At 38.0% G+C, this 12,635-nt stretch overlaps 1 protein-coding gene across 3 annotated transcripts in view; it reads left to right on the forward strand.

The window, feature by feature from the left end:
• The window catches only part of SLC16A7 (solute carrier family 16 member 7), a 197,992-nt gene that overhangs the window by 48,840 nt on the left and 136,517 nt on the right, over positions 1 to 12,635 (forward strand). For 2 of the 3 annotated variants that reach the window (XM_040233114.1, XM_040233115.1), the window contains exon 2: positions 9,489 to 9,586. The gene's annotated coding sequence lies outside the window, so the exon portion shown is untranslated. Of the gene's footprint in view, positions 1 to 5,095; positions 5,153 to 9,488; positions 9,587 to 12,635 lie in introns of those variants that run through there. The other variant, XM_040233116.1, reaches the window with a different exon arrangement.

Genomic DNA, 12,635 nt, shown 5'->3' on the forward strand with positions numbered 1-12,635 from the left:
CAGGCCTTGACCTCGGGAGTGAGGTAGTTCGTCCCGCCTCCCCTGACCTCGGAGGCGGGGTAGCTCCTCTCGGCTGCTGCCGCTGACCTCGGATGAGGGGTAGCTTGTCTAGGCCGCCACCCCTGACCTCAGGAGTGAGGTAGTTCATCTCGGCCGCCGCCCCTGACCTCGGGAGTGAGGTAGTTCATCTCGCCTCCCCTGACTTCTGGCGTGAGGTAGTTCGTCTTGGCCGCAGGCCTTGACCTCGGGAGTGAGGTAGTTCGTCCGGCCTCCCCTGACCTCGGAGGCGGGGTAGCTCCTCTCGGCCGCTCCTGTGCTGACGCTGCCTGGCATTCTCGGTTGCCTCCCCTGACCTTAGGCAAGGGGTAGCTTCTCTGGGCCACGCTTCTGCGCGGTCAGTTTCAGACATTACCTTAGGATTGTATTATGATAATGTTATAAGAACCTGGTACTTAAGGAATTTGGGAAAATTGCAGAAAAATCAAAGTCAGTGATTTCTGTTGTTTTTTTTAAAGTTTCTCACCAACAAATGTGTGTTTAGTTTGATTTTTCCTTCTGCCCTTTCCTCTCCAAGTCTATTCATAAACTGTTGGAAATCTGGTGATTTCCTGACAGTTGAGGATATTTTTGTAATTATCTGTAAAGTTGAAAGGCTAAGGACTCTATTTGTTAGCTGTCAGAGAGCCATTGAAATGTTTTGCATGAAATAAGTGGAAATATGTGTTAAAGATAGAAGAAAACAAGAAATCCGATATCATAATTAAAACTCATCATCATCTGTCAACTCTATTGTGAGCTACTGTGAGGCTTCCCTGTTACCACCTTTCCTGGGAGTTCCTTCTCCTGTCAGTACTTTTCAGTGTCCTCTCTCTTGTCTTTCTTCCCTCCTCTCACAAAAGAGGAATTATTAAGTTGGGTCTTGAATAATAAATAGGAACTTTGCTAATAGAAAAGTGAGAAAAGGATTCCTTGATAGGCACTGGCAACTGCTAAGGCAGTAAAGACGGGAAGATACGGAATAGCATGGGTTGAGCTGAAAACGGAATTCAGTGTGGTTATAATATATAGTGCAAGGGAAGAAATGACAGGAGAGGAGAGCGAAGGGGTCAAATCAGATGGCAAAACCATTCAGGGACAGGAAGAACATATCATATATTAGATGAGGGGCTATTCGGCGACCAGGAAGGGGCTTTCCGCTACTACCAGGGCAGGAGGGAATGAATGAAGGACTCACAGAGGATACAGAAGTGTGCACAGATAAGAACACATTTATGTCATTTCATGCTTGGTCTGATGGTTTGCATTTTCTTTGCAAATAAGAAACCTGGTCACCCACAGATTGACAGATGATAGGGTGGTTGGGAAACCTGAAGAGAACGGAAGAGTTTAGAACTGCATTGGAAAGGAGAGGAACGTGCCAAGAGATATGAAAAAAGCTTACGGGAAAGTCATTGAGTCCTGTTAACAAGTGAAATCTATGAATGTATATTGGCATCAACTTGTGAGGTTAATTCATGTATTTTAGAACTCTACTTAGTAGTGTAATTGCAGTGCACATTTTGAGTTTGGAAGTTGCAGGCTTCTTGTTGCCAGAAGACAAAGATGTGAGTGACTTGAGAACATTGATGATTAAAGGTGATGTTAATATTTATTGAGTACTTGATGTGCTAGAAATTGTGCTTAGTGCATTATAGACATTGCCACATTCGTCCCCTCCTTTCCTATGAAGTATTAAGATTTATGTTCATTTTTAAAAGACAAACAGAATCCTGTTAAGTAATGTTCCCAAGATATTTTACCAGTGAGTAGCAGAACTGGAATTTGAATGAAGATCAACATTGAAGCAGATTACAAAAGAAAAGAAGGTTACAAAAGGGCTAATTTGGTGGTCCAGTAGCTAAGACTCAGCTCCTAATGCAGGGAGGTGGGGTTTGATCCCTGGTTGGGGAACTAGATTCCATGTGCCACAACTAAGAGTTCACATTCTGCAAATAAAGATCAAAGATTCTGCGTGCCACAACTAAGACCCCGCACAGCCAAATAAATAAATAAAAATAAATATTAAAAAAAGAAGAATAGGGTCAGTAATTTGGGAGAAGATGTAAGTCTGAAAACGGGAAACTTTCAAGGAAATCCGAGGACAGAATTGACAGAAATAATGTTTTTAGTGTTGTCTGAAGGACAGGAAAATGATGAGGAATTGGAATGTCGATGTTTAAGACTTCTGTAGTAGAAGCATTAAGAGTGCCTGTTAACTTCAAGTTGTAAGTGAGTTACTGAAAGGAGAGTAGATGTGGAGGTCACAGTTTCTCTGGCTAGGTTACTGATTGTAGTGCATGGTTATTGATTATGAATATTGATTATGGTGTGACTTTGGAGTGAAGAGAAATGAATTTTGAAGAAATGGTCTGAAGGATATTAGGTCCTAGTTTTCTGGATGGTATAGCTTGGTGAAATGAACTTAAGTGAAGAAAAATTTCCTTGTGTAAACGGAAAAGTAACGGTAAGATGTAGAGTAGAACTAGGTTTGTGCTGAGCCTCTGTTCTGTGCCTAAAGATATGGAATTAGCAGGTATTCAAGAGGGCTCAATCTAAGTCAGGTCTTCAAGGAGAAAAGGTCATAGAGAGAGTCCAATGTCTAGGTTAGGAATTAGGTAATTTATTTGGGAAAAAAAAAAAAAAGGGAGCTCTAGAGGATTCAGTGAAAAATATTAGGAAGGACATTAAGAGGAGTGTGGTAGAGTGGAGAGTATGAACCAAAAAGAAAAAATACATAGCACTGTAGTTGTGTGAGCAAGAGACTGAGAAAGAGGATTAGAGATTAGAGGAAACAGTTTATTAAGGGCTTGAGAGTATGAGACAGAGGCATTGTAGAATTTGATAACTTCAAATTTGTAAATAGAGCTTTGGTTTAAAGTCATTTCACTATTCTGATTCCAAAGAGTGCGGTGATCTGACTTCAACTACATTAATATTTGAGTAAGTGAGTGTGGCGCTGTTCAAAGTTCTGTAGGTATTGAATAATAGACATACCTTGTCGGTCAGTCAATTCAGTACAAGTTTGGGATTAAAATTAACTGGATTTATGCTTCTGATTCTGTCACCTGCTTAATAATAGTTTACTTAAAAATATACTATTGTCTAATATTTAGTATTTAGGTTTGTGTAGCATCATCTTTTGATTATTAGGACAGATTCTTTCTTAACGATGTTGATTTCCATTGCCGTATTTAAAAACAACATGGTCTTACCTAAGCACTGCAATAACTGTAATAGAAATCAAGAACTTTAAATGGGATCTGTAGATTCACTTGTTGTACACTGTATGAGAAAGAAAGGTGGCATATAGAAAATAAAAGAGATACGACATCGTCAAGTGGATTTCCTCAAAAAATTCATCATAATTCAGCATTGGTAGTGGTTTTACACATCACACCGTCTTTCCAATCTTTAATGCAAGCATACAAAGTCTTTTAATGAAAGATATGTCTTCTAACTGTGTGGTAGTTTGGAAAGCGTGAGCAAAATTGAGGTTGGAATCTTGGCTCCTGCTCCTAACGTTGTGTAATCCTGAAAACTTCGCTTCTCCAAGCCTAGTGTTCCCTGTTCTATAAAATGGGAATGCTAGAGTAATCAAGAGGATTGTAGCAGCCCATTTAATTTTTAGACACCTCTATCAGAGGTTATATTTACCTGGGACAAAACTCTATCTCTCTGTAGTTTTCTAAGGCATTTGTTGGAATTGCATTAGGAAGCCGAAAAATCATATTAAAACTAAGTTTCACACTGAGTTTAATTTGTTTCTATGTTTATGCAGCAATCTGGGCTTTGACATCTCAATAACAATGATGGCTTAATTTTCCCCAAAATAACTATTGAACATCCAATATATACAAGGCAGTGCTATGTGGGAGCCCACCACTCCCCGCCCCCAGGCAAAACTAGTTATTAGAGGTGTATATCCCAAGGACCATCTGCTTTCGTGTCAGGTGTGGTCAGGTGCAGGCTGGGAGAAGCCTATGGGAAGTACGGATTCTGTGCAAATCCAGTAATGGGTGTTCATATCTCAGCAGCTTGTGCCCTTGTGGTCAGTTATACTCCATCTAGTTGGAGGTCTTTGAAGCACATCGTTTAAGGCACCATACATATTTGCCCATCCTAATCATACGTAAAAATGTTGCTAAAGGCTCTAGTGTACACTTTGTTTCAGAGAATAAAATATAGATGTAAATTTGGCTCTAGGGAAGACAGAGGCTAATAGGAACTGCTGTATGTTTTGCTTTCTTCACATTTCCCCATGCTAGTCCACCTTATAGCCACCTCAACTTGCATTATAAAAATATGGTAAACTAAGTATGGTGACACCAATAAGACAAGCTGATTAAGATATGGTTTTGCAATGTGTTTTGGCTTTAACCTTAGTCATGGTTAGTTTTCAGTATAGTACTTGAAGAAATTATATTTGTTTTTAATACTGATTTTTCTCTCATCTTTGACTTCTCAATTAGGAGGGCAGGTGATTTACATCTCCATAATAAAGATATGTGAACAAGAATTGTGCCTTTAATATTTTTACTGAAGTTCTGCAATCACAAATTTCAGTTTTTCTATTTTCTCACTTTTTGTTTATTCTAAGATGATTTAAGTCATTTCCTTGAATTCTGCTTATGTAATTTTGTTGTGCTTGTTTATCGATTTTAGGTTATACTACTTAAGGAGCATGATAGAATTTCTTGAAGTTGGCCATGAAAATGACTACAGACAGTAGCTGTAAATAGAGTTTCTGTGGTTGTATGTTACAAGGCTTTGGAGAATCTGCCTTCTTTGACTTTCAGAGATCACCTTTGGTGGTTGTGTAAACTTAAAATAGTGGATTTGTTTTTGAGTATCTAAGTATGACGTGGAGTCTCATGCCTGTCATTTAACAGCAGGAGGATTGTTATTCTCTAGCTTTGTCCTAATGCCCTCGCATTCTTCAGCCTTGGGTCAGTCAGCCACTTATCAGCTGATGTGATTTTACATTTTTGCCTCAATCATTATCTCTCACTTTAAGTTCTCCTTTTGTAGTATTTGCTATTTGCTTCCATAACAAACATGCTTTCTGCACTTGTGAGGAAAGGAAAGGAGAAAGAGATTTAAAAGAAAATAATAGGTGGGTTCTCAGTTATTTTTTGCTTTATTACTAATGCTAACTACTAGTATAAAGTATGGAATTATGATTGAGGTATTTATGAATAATTCATTCAAGGAACTTTTTCTTAAGCCCTAATGAACACTGGATATTTACAAATATAATTGGGTGATGCTGTTAAGTTAAAGGAGAAAACACTCTCCTGGGAAAGTCGGTTTATCTGCTGTTTTCTAAAATAGATTCTCTTGACCATTCCATCAAATATATCAGTAAAATTATCTATTTTAGTTAATGTAATTTTTTAACTTTTATCACTCAAGAGGGAATAACCAAGTGTAAATATGAATAATATATTTTCTTCCTCTACATCACAAGTTCTTAGCCTCTTTAAAAAGAACTTTTATAAAAATATATTTTATTTGTATTAATTAAGATTTGTTAATGAGTTAGAAAAGATCATGAAGCCTGAGTAATGCATTTTAGTTGCAAAAAAAGATTCATATTTGAGTTAATTAATTATTAGATGACCATACTCTGGACATAAAACTTCATGACACCATGGAATATTAAAATACTGAAATAGCTGCTGTTTTTTTCCAAAAAGTATGACCACTTAATCACCTAAATAATGGCCTCTGAAATTACAAAATTAAAATATATTTTTCTACCTGATAATTGCAAAAGAGGTTAGACATTAACACAACTTTCCAGGGACTTAGAAATTCCTATTATTTATTTATTTTTTAATATTTATTTGTCTGCACTGAGTCTTTGTTGAGGCACATGAGATCTAGTTCCCTGATCAGGGATTGAACCTGGGCACTCCTGCATTGGGAGCGGAGTCTTAGCCACTGGACCACCATTTCTTATATGTGTTGATTTTCAGTATAATAAGTCAGAGAACTGTGCTCCCAATGCACGGGTAGCCAGGTTCAATCCTTGGTTGGGGAACTAGATCTCACATGCCCCGACTAAGTTGCTCAGTTACTGAGCAACTGAACTGAACTGAACTGGCTGCACTGGGTCTTAGTTGAGGCACATGGGTTTTACAGTAAGGGACCAATAATATAGTTTTTTGTTAGTAAGTAAAAACCTTTGTCCAACTTCTCTGTGATTTAGACATGCATGTTTCAGAAGGTCACATATACTAACTTTTACACAAGGTGAAGGTTACTCAGAAGGTCAAAAAGCATGCCAAAACAAATAAAAAGCATTTTATTTCACTTAAACTACTCTCTTAAAAAAATTGTTTATTTAATGGATATGATCATATGACCATCAAATTAGTGCTTTTTTTTAAAACACATATCAGCTCACAAGCACTTACCTTTTAAGGCCTGTGGCCTGTTTCTGTTTAAAAAATAATAATAAAATTATACATTAAAGCAAATGAGAAAAATTTGTTGCCCCGTTTTTTACAACAAAATCCTATAAATTAAGATTATGCTGATATTCTAGAGTAAAATCAGGGAATTTCTAAACTCAAACCATTAAGAGAATTTTATAGTTAAGATACAAAGGAAATAAAAAAATCTTCCTTATTTCATTATTCTAAAATATTAGTAACATTATTGGGGCAGGGGATAAACAATGTAATTTGTGGACAAAAATGAATTATATCAAATTATACCAATATACCATCATGTCTACACATGAAATTAAATCCAAAATGATGGATTTTCAGTGGTATTCACTGAAGCAAAAAATTAAGTTAATTGTAATAAGATGTTATGTTCCTAAACGTGTTAACTTTATTATATAAATTTTGCTTATTGTGGTATAACACCACCAGTAATTTTGTAAAATATATTTTAATATTGATTCTAAATTCAAATGAACTTAATTGTCACTATAAGGAAGTTCTTCATGTGTAGAATTGACAAATTTTCATGGGATAGTTACTAAATGAGACAGTTACATGTGCCTAATCTGCTTATTATAGTCCTGGAACTTCCACAGTAAGCAGATTGACTGCCAGCCTGAAATTCCTTCCATTTTAGACTACAATGTCGAAGTTCTCTGGTCAAACCAGGTGACATTGCAAGTGATATCTCAATGACATTGTATTATCTCTGTTCTCTCCTCTTAGTCTTTACTTTCGTGAAATATTCAATAATCTTTGCATTATACCATGCTGTATTAAACAATCTGATTTTTCTGGATAATATCTGAAAGTTCTTTAATTATGTTTGTTAATAATATGGCAAATAAGACATGTATGTGAATAAATCTCATATTTTTCAAGTCAGGAATAAACAAGGAACTAATATTTATTCATCTATATAAACTAATATTTTTTACTATCTTAACAACTATTAATAATAATAATAATAATTGTTCAGAGTACATTCTTCTTTTCTTATTTAGTTGCAAATACTATGCTCTCTTCAGTTCAGTTCAGTCGCTCAGCTGTGTCTGCCTCTTTGTGACTCATGAAACACAGCACGCCAGGCCTCCCTGTCCATTGCCAACTCCCGGAGTCCACCCAAACCCATGTGCAGTGAGTCGGTGATGCCATCCAACCATCTTATCCTCTGTCATCCCCTTCTCCTCCTGCCCTCAATCTTTCCCAGCATCAGAGTATTTTCCAAGCAGTCAGCTCTTCGCATCAGTTGACCAAAGTATTGGAGCTTCAGCTTCAACATCAGACCTTCCAAAGAACACCCAGGACTAATCTCCTTTAGGATGGACTGGTTGGATCTCCTTGCAGTCCAAGGGACTCTCAAGAGTCTTCTCCAACACCACAGTTCAAAAGCATCAATTCTTTGGTGCTCAGCTTTCTTTGTAGTCCAACTCTCACATCCATACATGACCACTGGAAAAACCATAACCTTGACTAGATGGACCTTTGTTGATAAAGTAATGGCTCTGCTTTTTAATATGCTATCTAGGTTGGTCATAACTTTCCTTCCAAGGAGTAAGTGTCTTTTAATTTCCTGGCTGCAGTCACCATTTGAGTGATTTTGGAGCCCAGAAAAATAAAGTCAGCCACTGTTTCCACTGTTTCCCCATCTATTTGCCATGAATTGGGACTGGATGATCTTAGTTTTCTGAAGCTTTAAGCCAGCTTTTTCACTCTTCTCTTTCACTTTCACCAAGAGGCTCTTTAGTTCCTCTTCACTTTCTGCCATAAGGGTGATGTCATTTGCATATCTGAGGTTATTGATATTTCTCCCGGCCATCTTGATTCCAGCTTGTGCTTCCTCCAGCTCAGCATTTCTCATGATGTACTCTGCATAGAAGTTAAATAAGCAGGGTGACAATATACAGCCTTGACATACTCCTTTTCCTATTTGGAACCAGTCTGTTGTTCCATGTCCAGTTCTAACTGTTGCTTCCTGACCTGCATCTCAAAAGGCAGGTCAAGTGGTCTGGTATTCTCATCTCTTTCAGAATTTTCCACAGTTTATTGTGATCCACATAGTCAAAGGCTTTGGCATAGTCATTAAAGCAGAAATAGATGTTTTTCTGGAACTCTCTTGCCTTTTTCAATGATCCAACGGATGTTGGCAATTTGATCTCTGGTTCCTCTACCTTTTCTAAAACCAGCTTGAACATCTGGAAGTTCACAGTTCATGTATTGCTGAAGCCTGGCTTGGAGAATTTTAAGCATCATTTACTAGTGTGTGAGACGAGTGCTAGCATTTTACAAATATTAACTGATTTAAGTTAGTAATCATGCAGTAGTTAAATATTACTGCATCCTCTTATTTTTTACAGTTAATGGGATTGGATGGAGAAGTCAAAAACTTGTCTTAAGGACTATATAATCAAAGAACATACACGAATTGATGGTAAAATTTTGAGGATCTTTTACAAAATTTTCTGATTTATTGTTAGAGCTCAGAAATCATACTGAAATTCCCCTTCAGTTTTTAAAAGAATTTAATGTAAATAGTGTCAATGTATTTATGTAAAAATTTCAAGTTATTGCTTTATAAACATACACACACACTTTTTCATTATCCTACCAAAAGTGGAAGGAAAAGTCTCAAAAAGTTAAAGACAAGCTATTGTTAGTTTTGAAGTCCCAAGTACACTGGACTGAGGTGAATCTCTTTGATGTTTCTGCAGGAAAAATGTAACGTCAGGCACATATAAAGGCAGGCATGGTAGTTATAACGAGTTAGTGGTGATGTGAAGTAATTTAATGAGAAAACATGTCCCTGTCTAAAAAAGGGTTTGAAATAAAGCCTTGGAGATTTAGAAAAGGCAAACAGTAATTTCACCCTGGACAACGGAAAGCTACATGCTGTACAGTCTTTCAGAGATATAATTGGATATTCTTTTCATTTTTCTTTTTATCATGCATCTCAATATTTAAGTAATTATGCCATTCTCTGATTTTTTGTTTTAGGAGTTAATTTGAAGATGTGATGGTCACCTGGGCATTCTTAGACACGGGAATTTTGGAAACCAAAGGACTTTTGGACTCTGTGCTGATAGAGCTCCCTTGTGAGTACTCTCACTGTAAGTAATATTTTTTCTGAGTCATTCTAAATCATGCTGCCTTTGGAAGTGGTGGATCTTAAGGAACCCGCCTGCCAATGCAGGAGATGTAAGAGATGTGGGTACAATCCATGGGTTGGGAAGATCCCCTGGTGGAGGGCATGGCAACCCACTCCAGTATTCTTGCCTGCAGAATCCCAAAGACAGAGGAGCCTAGCAGGCTACAGTGTATGGGGTTGCAAAGAGTTGTACATGACTAAAGCTACGTAGGATGCATACTCATTGTGAATGGGAATATTGGCTTGGCTGGTATTCACATCCCTTTCAAAAATAGAACAGATTTTAAAGCTGACACTTTAAATCTTTAGTCCTTCTGTGACTCTATATTCTGTGTGATTTTAGTGAAGAGATTAAGCTTCAGTTTCTCTGTACATAAAATAGAGCTGAATATAAACCCTTCCTTCACTAAAAGGATATTATAAAGGTAGTAAATGATAAATTTCAATAATAATAACAATAGAATTATGTTTTGTTACTATTACTAATATAAATGTTGGTTTTAATATAAATGTGGAGGCTTTAAGTTTTTTATTTTTTCTTATTGTCTTTGTCATTTGCACCCTTTAAAAAATAACTGTATCTTGAACAAAAATGATTGTCAGGATTTCTCATTCATATTTTATTTGTATAAGGCTGTCCATGAGGTCACACAGAGTCAAACACGACTGAAGTGACTTAGCATGCATGCATGTATGCATGCATTGCAGAAGGAAATGGCAACCCACTCCAGTATTCTTGAATGGAGAATCCCAGGGACAGAGGAGCCTGGTGGGCTGCCGTCTATGGGGTCGCAGAGTCGGACACGACTGAAGCGACTTAGCAGCAGGAGCATGAGGTTCTCAAGGCAAGAATACTGAAGTGGTTTACCATTCCCTTCTCTAGTGTACCACGTTTTGTCAGAATACTCCACCATGACCCCTTAGTCTTGGGTGGCCCTACATGGCATGGCTCATAGTTTCAGTGATTTAGACAAGGCTGTGCTCCATGGTGATCAGTTTGTTTAATAATCTGTGATTGTGGTTTTCATTCTGTAAGAGGGTTATGGAAGCTTCCTAATGGGAGAGACTGACTAGGGGGGAATCTGGGTCTCCCTCTGATGGGCAGGGCCATGCTCAATAAATCTTGAATTCAATTTTCTGTTGATGGGTGGGGCTGTGTTCCCTTCCAGTTGTTTGCCCTGAGGCCAAACTATGGTCGGGGTAATGACAGTAATGGTGACCTCCTTCAAAAGGACTTATGCCTGCACCTTTGGATTCAGTGTCCCTGACCCCGCAGCAGGGCATTGTTGACCCACGCCTCCACTGGGGACTCTTAGATGCTCATCTAGACCCAGACATCCTGGAATGTGAAGTGCAGTGGGCCTTAAGAAGCATCACTACAAACAAAATTAGTGGAGGTGGTGGAATTCCTGTTGAGCTATTTCAAGTCCTAAAAGATGATGCTGTGAAAGTGCTGCACTCAATATACCAGCAAATTTGGAAAACTCAGCAGTGGCCACAAGATTGGAAAATATCAGTTTTCATTCCAGTCCCAAAGAAAGGCAATGCCAAAAAATGCTCAAACTACTGCACAATTGCACTCATCTCATATGCTAGCAAAGTAATGCTTAAAATTCTCCAAACAAAGCTTCAACAGTATGTGAACTGAGAACATTCAGATGTTCAAGCTGGATTTAGAAAAGACAGAGGAACCAGAGATCAAATTGCCAACATCTGTTGGATCATAGAAAAAGCAAGAGAGTTCCGTGAAAACATGTACTTCTGGTTTATTGACTATGCCAAAGCCTTTGACAGTGTGAATCACCAAAAACTGTGGAAAATTCTTAAAGAGAGGGGAATACGAGACCACCTGACCTGCCACTTGAGAAATCTGTATGCAGGTCAAGAAGCAACAGTTAGAACTGGACATGGAACAACAGACTGGTTCCAGATGGGGAAAGGAGTATGTCAAGGCTATATGTTGTCACCCTGCTTATTTAACTTCTATGCAGAGTATATCATGTGAAATGCCAGACTGGATGAAGCACAAGCTGGGATCAAGATTGCCAGATTGCCAGGAGAAATATCAGTAACCTCAGATATGCAGATGACACCACCCTTATGGCAGAAAGTGAAGAGGAACTAAAGAGCCTCTTGATGAAAGTGAAAGAAGAGAGTGAAAATTTGGCTTAAAGCTCAACATTGGGATAGGGAGAGGGTGGGATGATTTGGGAGAATGGTATTGAAACATGTATAATATCATATATGAAATGAATCGCCAGTCCAGATTCGATGCATGATACTGGGTGCTTGGGGCTGGTGCACTCAGACGACCCAGAGGGATGGTATGGGGAGGGACGAGGGATGGGGGTTCAGGATGGGGAACCTGTTTATGTGTGTATACCTGTGTATACCTGTGGCGGATTCATGTTGATGTATGGCAAAACCAATACTATATTGTAAAGTAATTAACCTCCAATTAAAATAAATAAATTTATATTTTAAAAAAAAGAAAAAAAAACTCAACATTCAGAAAACTAAGATCATGGCATCCATTCCCATCACTTGATGGCGAACAGATGGGGAAACAATGGAAATAGTGACAGACTTTATTTTATCGGGCTCCCAAATTAATGCAGATGGTGACTGCACCCATGAAATTAAAAGACACTTGCTTCTTGGGAGAAAAGGTATGATCAACCTAGACAGTGCATTAAAAGGCAGAGACCTTATTTTGCCGACAAACATCCATCTAGTCAAAGCTATGGTTTTTCCAGTAGTCATGTATGGATATGAACGTTGGACCATAATGAAAGCTGAGTGCCAAAAAATTGATGCTTTTGAACTATAGTGTTGGAGAAGACTCGTGAGAGTCCCTTGAACTGCAAAGAGATCCAACCAGTCCATCCTAAAGGAAATCAGTCCTGAATGTTCATTGGAAGCACTGATGCTGGAGCTGAATCTCCAATACTTTGGCCACCTGATGCGAAGAATTGACTCATTGGAAAAGACCCTGA

The sequence above is a fragment of the Oryx dammah genome, unplaced genomic scaffold (genome assembly GCF_014754425.2).
Source record: "Oryx dammah isolate SB20612 unplaced genomic scaffold, SCBI_Odam_1.1 HiC_scaffold_29, whole genome shotgun sequence".
Classification (NCBI taxonomy): domain Eukaryota; kingdom Metazoa; phylum Chordata; class Mammalia; order Artiodactyla; family Bovidae; genus Oryx; species Oryx dammah.